Raw genomic sequence first — 11183 nt, 5'->3', positions numbered from 1 at the left:
TTATCGTTTACTATTTGCACTACAATGGTGTTTGACCTGTCTAATCCTTATTTAACAAGTATTTTCTTTGGGTGGGGGTGGGGGTGGGGTTTAAGAGCTGCACTTAATGTGAGCTATAAAAGAACTGCTACAGCACACAAAATAGCTATTTTTATTATTATAATTATAATTATTATTATTATTTTGTACCTTAAAAATAGACACATACACCAAAGACATTTGTGTGAGCCTTTAAACAGTCTGTCTGTGGTTGGTATCATTCACCATCAATGAGTCAGGGGTTGAGATTCAAGGTTGGGTAGGGTGAATTGTGTTCAGGCTTAAAAGCCCTGAGAAGTTTGGATTTTGACTCTTTTTACATCCATGAAACAGGACATTGCATACTGGATGTACAGTAGTTGTACACTGTTGGAGATCAAGTTCATGAGACTACATGCTTGTATGTGTATATATACATTGCTTGTGCATATGCATATCTGTGTGTATATATACATGTATTGTACCATGTCCATACACATTTTAAGCACTTCAGGCTGTCATTTTTTAATGTTCTTAAAGCAATGAATGTTTGTGTGCAAAACACAGTATTTTTAAGAAGGATAGGTGATGGGGTTTTTGGGGTTTTTGGTTTTTTTTGGGTTTTTTTGCTTTTACTCTGAACTAGGTGGGCACATTTCAAAAATTTGGATGGGAAAAAGTTTGAAAATTCCAGAAAATATTCAGCAAAGCCCTCTTTAAATGTACAGGGATCAAATTCCCTCCTTCCTTTCTTGCCTGCACCCCCTGCCCTACAAGTTATCCCCTGTGGGGAAAACAGGATGTTAATCAAAACTGTGGGTTGATTTTTTTCAATTTATATTTAATCTCTTGGAATCAATCTTAAATCAGAAACTTTTTCAGAAAAAAAATAATTGTTAGGCCAGAATAAGAGAGTTGGTTTTTTTTTTTTTTTTGATGACTTAAGGCCTAATTGTGAGAGATGTTACTTGCAGCAGCTGGCCTAAATAATGTTTTTGTTCCTAATTAAGAGATAAATAATTTGGGGGAAGGTGTTTAAGAGAGTGGGAGTAAAGAAGAGAACAGTTAGGAGGCAGGGATGAGGGCAGTTGTACAAATCTCTAATATTTTAATTTGCAGCCAAACTCTTGATGTGTAAGTTTGTATGTATTGTGCAGATGAAAAAAAAGGAAAAAAAAGCCTCTGTCTTATAAATATCAAAGTATATGCTTAAAGCTAAGTTTCTAATTTATTCCAGTATTTTGCTTGCATAGAGCAGCTAAGTTATTCATTTATATGCTGTTTAAAATACAGAACCTTATTTTTACTGACTTGTTTGATGTTTGCAAAACATTTAAAAAATTTTTAAATTCTAATTGAAAAAAATTACATTTACCTGTGTTTTCTAAAATGTTGAAGCTTTTAGCCTTATGTCAATTCATAGATTAAAAAAGTAATTGTAGGAAAATGAGCTGTCAGTGTGAAGCTAAATATTATAAAAATGGTTTAGCTCTTCTTAAAAATTATATTAAGTCAGTATAAAATAATATTAGGCTGTGTGTAGGCAAATTACTTTTTCTCATTACTGGGCAAACATACTTATTATATTCTACAGGCCCACCCTGTCTTATGCAAGAAACACATGAACGACACGAGAAGCTTGAGTGTAGATTCTAACTGTTTGTCCATTGACCTTGGATTTCTTGCCTGTGGGCCTGGTGAGGAACCTTAGGGAGAGGGATAGATAAACATGTTCCACTCCACCAGTTTTCATGAAGAAGTCTGAGCATCTTTTGAACTGCTTTTTCTTTGGTATGGAAACTAATACTGGAACTTATGAGAAGAGTGTGAGGAGAAAGTCCTAGTTCACAGTGCAATAGCAGAGATGTTGACCAGGAATTTACAAAGATAGCTAAGTGTAGTTCCTATTCATCTCAAATAAATCTGACATCTTTTTAAGTCCTTTAAGTCCTAGATGTATTGGAGGCTGGTGACCACAATAATTAAAAACGCAGTGAAATGAAATTCCACATGGCAATATTTTGATTGGATATTAAATGATTTGGTGGTCACACACCCACAAACTTTAACCTCATTTCATTAAATTTATATGACTTTGCAATAGAATTATAAATTACTTCCATTTTCAACAGGATTGGAAGATTTACTTTGCCTTCTTTAACAATCTCAGAAGATACAAAGTCTTATGAACAACCACGCTTTTCACATAGCTACATGAGGCCAAAATGAAAAGCTTTTAAATTCTATCATCTGGGTTCTTCATAGTAAGTTTCACCTGAGACAAGGGTAGCTCTATCTAATCTTACTATCTTTTCACTCTTTCTCTAGAGCTGAAGTGCAGGCTCTTAATTATCTGCCAACACTAATTCTAGAAGCTCTGAAAAGCACCTGTCTTCAATATCTCTTAAAAGAATACGAAACGTTTTATAGGCTGAATTAACACTTTCTTTTTTTCCAAAAAAGTAAGGCAAGTTCCAGCACACTGAGTTTAGATTTTCTTCTCCCAAGAAGACCAGCCAATTCCATGTTCATTTAAGATTGATTCCACGCTCCATTTTCAAGGAGCGTCCTTGCATTTGCCTCAAAGGTAGAGCAAGTAAATTTGTGCCACCCTTGTAGGATTGAACTTCAAGAGGTGGCTCTAAAAACAGAGCAAATATGCCTCAGTTGTATTAAATATAGATTCAAATTACCATGTTCACTTGAAAATATGACTTCCTGTGGACCTTTTGGCAACTTCCCTTTTCAATGTAGAGAAAACCTACATAATAAATGAAACTTGTAGATGTGGGCAGAAGTTTGGGGGTGGACATTGTATGTGTTTAAATTAAACCCTGTATCACTGAGAAGCTATTTTATGGGTTGGAGAAAATGAATGCTTAGAAGCTGTTCACATCTTCAAGAGCAGAAGCAAACCACATGTCTCAGCTATATTATTATTTATTTTTATGCATAAAGTGAATCATTTCTTCTGTATTAATTTTCTATGGGTTTTACCCTCTATTTAAATGCTTTGAAAAACAATGCATTGACAATGGGTTGATATTTTTCTTTAAAAGAAAAATATAATTATGAAAGCCAAGATAATCTGAAGCCTGTTTTGTTTTAAAACTTTTTATGTTCTGTGGTTGATGTTGTTTGTTTGTTTTTATTTTGTGGTTTTTTTTTTGCATACTACTTGCAGTTCTTTAACCAATGTCTGTTTGGCTAATGTAATTAAAGTTGTTAATTTATATGAGTGCATTTCAACTATGTCAATGGTTTCTTAATATTTATTGTGTAGAAGTACTGGTCATTTTTTATTTACAATATGTTTAAAGAGATAACAGTTTGATATGTTTCCATGTGTTTATAGCAGAAGTTATTTATTTCTATGGCATTCCAGCGGATATTTTGGTGTTTGCGAGGCATGCAGTCAGTATTTTGTATAGTTAGTGGACAGTATTCAGCAACGCCTGATAGCTTCTTTGGCCTTATGTTAAATAAAAAGACCTGTTTGGGATGTAATTTTTACTTTTATTTTTATTTTATGTCTTACTCATTGATTTTCCAAGATCAATTTTGCACACATATTGCCACACCCTTTGCTGGAAAACAATTTTGTTTCTACTGTAATTACCAAGAAGAAGAGGAGAAACAGTTATGAGATGAAGCAGAAAATCAAGTGAGAGAGCACAAGCAGAAAAAGAATCTCTATTGCCTTGACAGAAGTTTCTAAAAGGCCACAATGCCTGAGCCAGCAATATTTTATCTTTTATTCATTTTGTTAACTTCCTGTTTCTCCAACTGTAGTGGTGAATACTTCACAGGAAATAGAGATATTCTTTCTTTTCTCTTCCTTCCTTCCTTCCTCCTTTTCTTTCTGGCTAGAAAACTGGAACTACATAAAGCAACTAGAACTACAGAACCACATACATGTGAAAGGAGCACAGTCCCAGTACCAGGACCTCAATAGTCAAGCATTCATTGATTATTCAACCTTTTCTTCTATAGTTTTTGCCTGGAATCTGTGCCCATCCCTGAGGTCATATGGAAAAAAATAATTCACATAAATCCCTGTGTGACCCGAAAGGTTCCTAAACAAGACTTCATTTGATATTTGCATGCCATTGCTTTAACTGCCCTGCATAGAAAATGTTACCCAAGCTTTTGTAGAGGAATTCCAGGCACAGTTAAGTGACATCAATTGAGATTAGATCCCAAACTAAGTCTATATTTAAGTCTAAAGTTAATTTTCTTCTTTTCCATAAGTTCCATATTCTATTTTTGTGTTCATTTTCTCATATACTGAAAAAGAGGGGGAAGAAGGTTGGATTGAACGTTGAGCATACATTTTAACACCAGTGCCTTATCGGTCACGTGCACCTATCTCCAAGTGAATTCCTATTTCACGTAAATTCACTCCAAACCACCCCTTTCATTCAATAGGAAAGTTCCAATTATTTAGAATTAGAAAATGAGAAATTCCTAGAGTTTTGCCTTGCCTTATATTTATTAATTTTCTTAGTTTTCTGTTTTGCTAGAGGAAACCTTCGGTCTGAAATACTTTGTGAGTTCAATAATTGTGCGTGAACACATGTGCATGCGTGAGCATGTATGTCAGCCTTCGCTTCCTGTCAGTGTAACAATGAATTCATATTTGGAACAAAGTAAAACCCTCAATGAATTATAAAAGACATTGCTAGGATATTTATAAGATGTTGTCATAGTCTAGATGAGAAGAACTGAAAGCAAATAAAATGTTAATATGCAAGCATGAATAAGAGAGGGAAGAGAGAATATGTATCTCATACCCAATACATGTCATATGCAGGTTTAATCCTCTCTCAGAAGAAAATTGTCTGAGAAAGGGACTCTCAAACAGAATAGAGCAGTGCAATAGTTCCTTTACACATCAAGTAATTCCTTCTTGCCCCTTTAAAAGAATTTTTGTGTTTCTTCATTGATCCAATTTTGAGTCTTCTCTAGAAATTCTCCATTATACCATCTAAGGCTTCTTTTAATTGTCTTGCAATCATTGCCTGTAGTAAGAAAAATAGGAAAGGCAAATTGTTTGTACACGAGCAAAGAGCCACAGCAGTTTCAAGACTTTTCGGAAATGCACAATTGGCCTACTTTATGTTCAATTTCTGGAAGAGCCTATGATCTTAAGAGTTCTACCATAACTTCAAATTCACTCAACAGTCACCAAAAACTTGGCAGTTAAGATCTAGAAGTGGTTTTGGAAAGTATTAGGCCAACTGGTTGACTAAAAATGATGAAGAATTTTTTTTTTTTTCTGATTTCTCCTTAGGAAGAAGTCAGAAGTGTTGATCACTGTCCCAGCTCTGTCAGAAAAGAGCAAGAAAAAGCCACAAGGGTCAGAGCTAATTTGCTGCTGTAATTCTCAGTGTCATGGTGATTGTCTGCCTCAGCACTGTGATGTGGAGGACACAGTGTTCTAACTCAAAGGCCGTGATGTGGCAACAAACGCTCCCACGGAACCCGCCTTTTATTAACGAGGTTGTCTCAACACAGTGGAGTATATCAACGCTTAAGCCAGTTGTAAAGCTTGCTATTCACAGGGGGTAGAGGCAGTCATTAAGGGGAAACTCTCTTATTGTGAAAGAAAGAAAGAAAAAAAAGGAAGAAAAAAGACAAACATTGCTAATCTATGCCAGAAGCAGGCAGGCCTAAGGCAGGAGGATGACAAAGCATTGGGCTTCAAAGTGTCCATTGTACTAGAGCTTTCTCGCGCTTTGAAGACAGTCATCAAACCCTTCTAAATGGAACCAGCAAGGCTTTTCACCCTTGATCTCAACAACAAATGTTTGTGTTTCATGGCCAACTTATTTAATCCCTCGAAGTCTTTTAGAAATGTTGTTGTTAAATAGGACATTTTTTAGAAGATAAAACTAATTTTCCATCTGAGTAGTCATATGCTGAACATGACCAAATCATCAACTAGATAATAGTTTGGATTATCACAATAGCACACCTTTAGTAGCTCTTATTATACCAAATGTTATGGAGTTCATAACTGAATCCAGTTATTCACAAACTAGTGAATTTAAAACAGTCTTTATCAGATCATGGACTAGCTTATACCACCATAAAATCATTGCTAATAGCCTTAGGTTGAAAACACAAAGCAAGCAAACAGAGCACTTTCTTTTTGGACTTTGGAACAAGTCAGGTGTGGTGGTATGACTATAATCTCAGCATTCAGGAGTTTAAGGCAGGAGGATTGTGAGTTTGAAGCCAGCCTAAACTACATACTGAGACCCTGTCAAAAAGGCAAAAGAAAAAGAAAGAGAGAGAAGGAAAGTAGGAAGGGAGAGAGAGAGAGAGAGAGAGAGAGAGAGAGAGAGAGAGAGAGAGAGAGAGAGAGAAGAAAGAAAGGAAGGAAGGAAAGAAGGAAGGAAGGAAGGAAAAAAAGAAAGAGAAAGAAAATAAAATGAAAGAAAGAAGGCCTATTTGGGTTCATTCATTTAGCTACCACATATAAGTGATCTGGGTAGAGATGCTGAATGATCCCTGAGCTAAATGCTGCCCAGTGGACAGGATGGCTCTATGATTCCTTTAACAAGCAATGGACAACAAACATTAGCTGACCTGACCAGTGTTCCCAGTAAGCCAAGCATCGACAGGTACAGAGAAACACGACAACATGCTTTCCTTTCCCTAAGAAGCCAATTTTCATCCAATACCTAGGCACTTCAGCTCACTGCTATAACCAGGAGTCATAGGTGGGCGAGGGAAGAGAATGAGTGAGTAATCTTTATCTTTGGGCTTTAAGCATCTCATAAATAGGCACTGTAATCTTAACCTATTTTATGTTGAACAAGTACACAATTATCCATCTATTACCTGGAAAACTGATTTCCAAAGTAGTAAGCCCAGAATTAGAAGTATATGCACTGGACATAAGTTATATGGAAAACAAGTCATCATCATTCAGATGACCAAAAATGGGAGGATAGTATATGAAATCCAGTTGTGGTAAAGAAAAGAAACAGTGCTTCTCTCTGGCCTGACTTAGACATTTCAGTGAGCTGAGGAAGGTGTGGGTTGACCTCCTAGAATCAATTGCTTGTTTCTCATTGCTTTCCTGAAGAAGGAGTAGGATCCAGGGAAAATTAGGATGGGCAAAGGTACATTCTCTACCAGCCAGGCTTTAAGGACTCAGGCCTAGGCTAGTGGAAAGAAGAAGTTGCTGCTTCTTTCCACTAGATGGAAAGATCCTCCTGCATCTAGGACTAAGTGTAAAGATGGCACTCCTTGGCTCCCTGAGAACAAACTGTGTTATTGTATGGGAGAGAAGAACATTTTCCCTCATTTCGCATCAAAATCAGCATTATGGATGCTATATAGAAAGTAGGCCAACAGCTGTCAAAGAATTGTCCTTGACCATATTTTGTCATTTACAAGGTGACCTTTGGAAGGAGTGGCAGTATGATGGACCCCATGAAAGTTGGGTATGTGAGAGACACCTGAGGCTTCCTATACACACTGGATAAAAGCTAGGGATGGGGCATAGAATTGACTAAGGTCTGTCTTTAAGAAGATGAATTAAGAGCTAATGAAATTTGGTCTATTTCATTTAGTACAACTTTGTCTGCTTTTTACAGATTTGTAAGCATGCAAGAAACCAAATTAACATTAGAATTGCAAACAGTGACACAGAGACGTGTTCTAGATCTCCAGAGAAAGTCAGTTAACCCCAATTCCAACAAATCACAAAAGAACTAGTCTTACTAAGGAAAATCTTTAAAAGCAACTTAATATTTGACAAATTTTGTCTAAGAAGTGAGGTCAAGGAAACAATATCTATGAATTAGTTAAAGAAAGAACTTAGGAAAACAATTCTTGGAAACAATTCTTTTTGGACAAGAGTAGCTGAGAGAAACTACCTGTAGTGTGTATGGGTCTACCACATATTTATTTAACTAATTCCATTAAAGGCATTGTGTTTTGAACTCTGTGCTGAATACTTTTACTTCTTATAAAAATTCTACACTCACTTTTTCGAAGATGGACCTTAGCCACAGATGAGAGTAATACTATGACTAAAAACAGTTAATAACACACCAAGATCAAACATGTAGTATGCAACACACCTGGGGCTCAAACCCAGCAAAGTCTTTCCCCAGCCAGGTCTTCTACTGCCTCTCCAACCAGAGCCTGCTGGCTATTTCTCTTTAATTCTGCTGATAACAGAGTGATATCACTCTGTCTTCTACTTCTACATATGACTTACATGTGTATAGTTACTACAACCAACTACCTATCGAGCTGGTAATCTGCAGAGTGAAGGAACTGTGGTCCCTGAAAGCAATGAGCCCAAATAAACTTTTCCTCTTTTTAAGTTGATCATTTAAAGTATTTTGTTACAGTAATGCAAAGTTAACTAACACAGCTTTCCATCGCTATAATAAAATACCTCAGATAATTTAACTTTTAAGGAGAAAAGGCTTATTTTTGCTCACAGGTTTGGAGGTTTTAGTCTGTGGTTAGTTGTGGCCTTTCATAAGGCCCCTCCTCCTAACAGTAACCTCCCCCTCCCAGTAACACCACACTGGAAACCAACTCTTAAACACAGGGACTTTTTGAACTTTCAAGATCTACACTAGAATAGGTAGGAAGTGTAATGACTACAGAAGTGGATATATTCATCAGGGCCTACATACAGATGGATATGGTTTAACTGTATGTTGTAGAGCTTAGTGACTTATTCTCACTTTTTCATCTCTCTTTGGATTTAATGTGAAACAATGTTAGCCACCATACAACCTCATCTCTGAGAAATGTGAACTTGATTTCATATGTGTGACTAACATATATCATTAACCTTGCTGGAAATTATGCATGCATGAAAAAAAACCAGAAGAGTGAGTACTAAACATACTCGGTTCAGGCTATTGTTTTACTCAGCGATATAAACTTGAACTAGATATTTTGTTGAACTAGATATTTTGATTCTAGATTTATTCTTCTGTAGGGTAGAGACAACAGTACCTATTTTGCTACAACATCCCTGGGATGCTGTTAGGGGGAACACATGTCAAACTACTTTAAGGATTTAAGATTCATAAACACCATCTCCAAGGCTATTAGTTTCTAAACTTTACTTGTTTGGATCTAATAATTTAATGTCTACACCAGCACTGAGAGATGAGCTTGTGATAATGAAGCAGATTTACTTGAATATAGTTATTAAAGAATGATAGCGGCCATGCAAACTAACCTTGTTCACACTGTGTTTCTGAGAGTATATTTTTAAATGCTGAAAGCTGTTTTTCCACCAAGTTTTCAAGAAGAAGCAATCTCAGTCTCTGCATTGCCCTGCTGTACATTTACTGTATCACTATATTTACTGTAAAATCACTGGGAATCACCTTCTAGACACATGCAGCAGGAAACTCTTCCATGGAGGAGGCAGAAGGACCACTTTGACACATTGAGAGGGTACATGCTATTAAAACAAGTGAAGCTGAGTTAACTGTCAGTGGAGGAGAGTGTTAGGTGATTGTTCTAATCATTATAGTTTTGCACACCCTGTAATGTTTGGTTTCCAGTTTTTTCTTTCTTTACTTCTTGGCCATTGAATTACAAAAAAAAACAATAAATAAAATAAAATGGATAACAAGTGAAGAGAATAGCTTCAGAGTTAGATAGTACACATTTTAGGTTGGCCACTTAGTAGTTCTGTGGCATAGGACAAATTAAATACAATAGCTGTTTTTCCATCTCTTCTTTAAATTTGAGATAAAAATAGCATCTATCTGGCAGAACTATTTGGAAAATTTCAAGTGGAAAGACAGAGCTCCATGTCTGTCATGGTGTATCTAGTATCAACCCCTGTTAGAAATATGTGTTTTTAATGCCCCTCTCCTCCAAGGATTATCAGAAATTCTTCCCCTTGGTCATACCATGGACCCATGCTTTTCAAGACTTTAGTTCTGACAGTGATCTCATACTTTTAGAGTAGATATGGTGGTTGTAAAAGGTTATGTTTTTACCTAAACAGTTTTCTAAAATCATTGTGCTGTAACTATCAATTTCAGCTTAGTTCATGTCTTGGGGTAACACACATTCTATTAGTATAATTTATAGATCACATTAACATCAATTTTTTTGAATTTATAGAAATTAAAGTGTCTCATGTAAAGAGTACATTCTCTTTATAACTGAAGAAGAGTCTTCTAAGTATTAAACAAGCAAACAACCCCCACCCACAAAAACAAAACTAGTGTATGTTTAGTCATAAGAAGTAAAAATATGACCAAACAGGTCAAATAATAATGACATTTGTTGCTCATGGGACTGAAGATCAAAGTTTCAGGTACAAAGTCATCCTAGCAGTGGCTCAATTTCTTTATAATTGTTTGATCACTCCATTCATCAGTACTTTGACTTTACCATCAGGCTTATGATCATAGCTAGGCCCTTAGTAAAAATCTGGGCATTATTTATACAACCACAACTTGTTTCTCATGGTTTTCTTTTAAAAGCAAAAAAGAAATTACACAGACGTCACTGTTAAATCTTTCCTAGTAACTCTAGCCCATCTTGGCACAGGTCAAGATGGCAGGAGACCACGACTGGCTGAGACAAAGGGAACAAAGTTCTGGAGATGGAGTCAGTTTCCTAAATTATATTTCTATTAAATAATATAGAATTGTCTAGGGTGAATGATGGAGAGTGAACCATCATAAATGCCTAGATTTAATTTTAATCCTATTGACAAAACTCTTTTTTGCAGTGTCTCCACTTTGACATGGATGTAATTTAGTCTTTTAAAAATAATGCTGCAAAGATGATTATTCAGTAATAAACTCAGTGGCTTCTATTTAGGTGGATAGTGTTATTTGCTTTTTAACTAAATAGTTCCCCGTTCTTTTTGAGTCTTATGGCCAGCCTTTTGAATATTTTATTTCTTTAATCATTGTGATGCCAACAACTTAAGTTCTGATACACAGCAATCTCCTCAATTTTGCTTTGCTATATAAGAAAAATAATAGGAAATCTCTTAATGGACTCACTTAACCAACTCTGGTATTCATAGGTGATCCTTCTGTCCAGCATAAAACATCATCTGATGATCTCAGAAGAGTGAATTTATGTATCTAGTGGGTCATTCTGTAAATGCATTTTTACTTTCATTGGTAGGCTGTGTGCTTACT

This window comes from Castor canadensis, chromosome 2 (genome assembly GCF_047511655.1).
Source record: "Castor canadensis chromosome 2, mCasCan1.hap1v2, whole genome shotgun sequence".
NCBI classification, from domain to species: domain Eukaryota; kingdom Metazoa; phylum Chordata; class Mammalia; order Rodentia; family Castoridae; genus Castor; species Castor canadensis.
Note: the sequence above shows the minus strand (reverse complement) of the source record.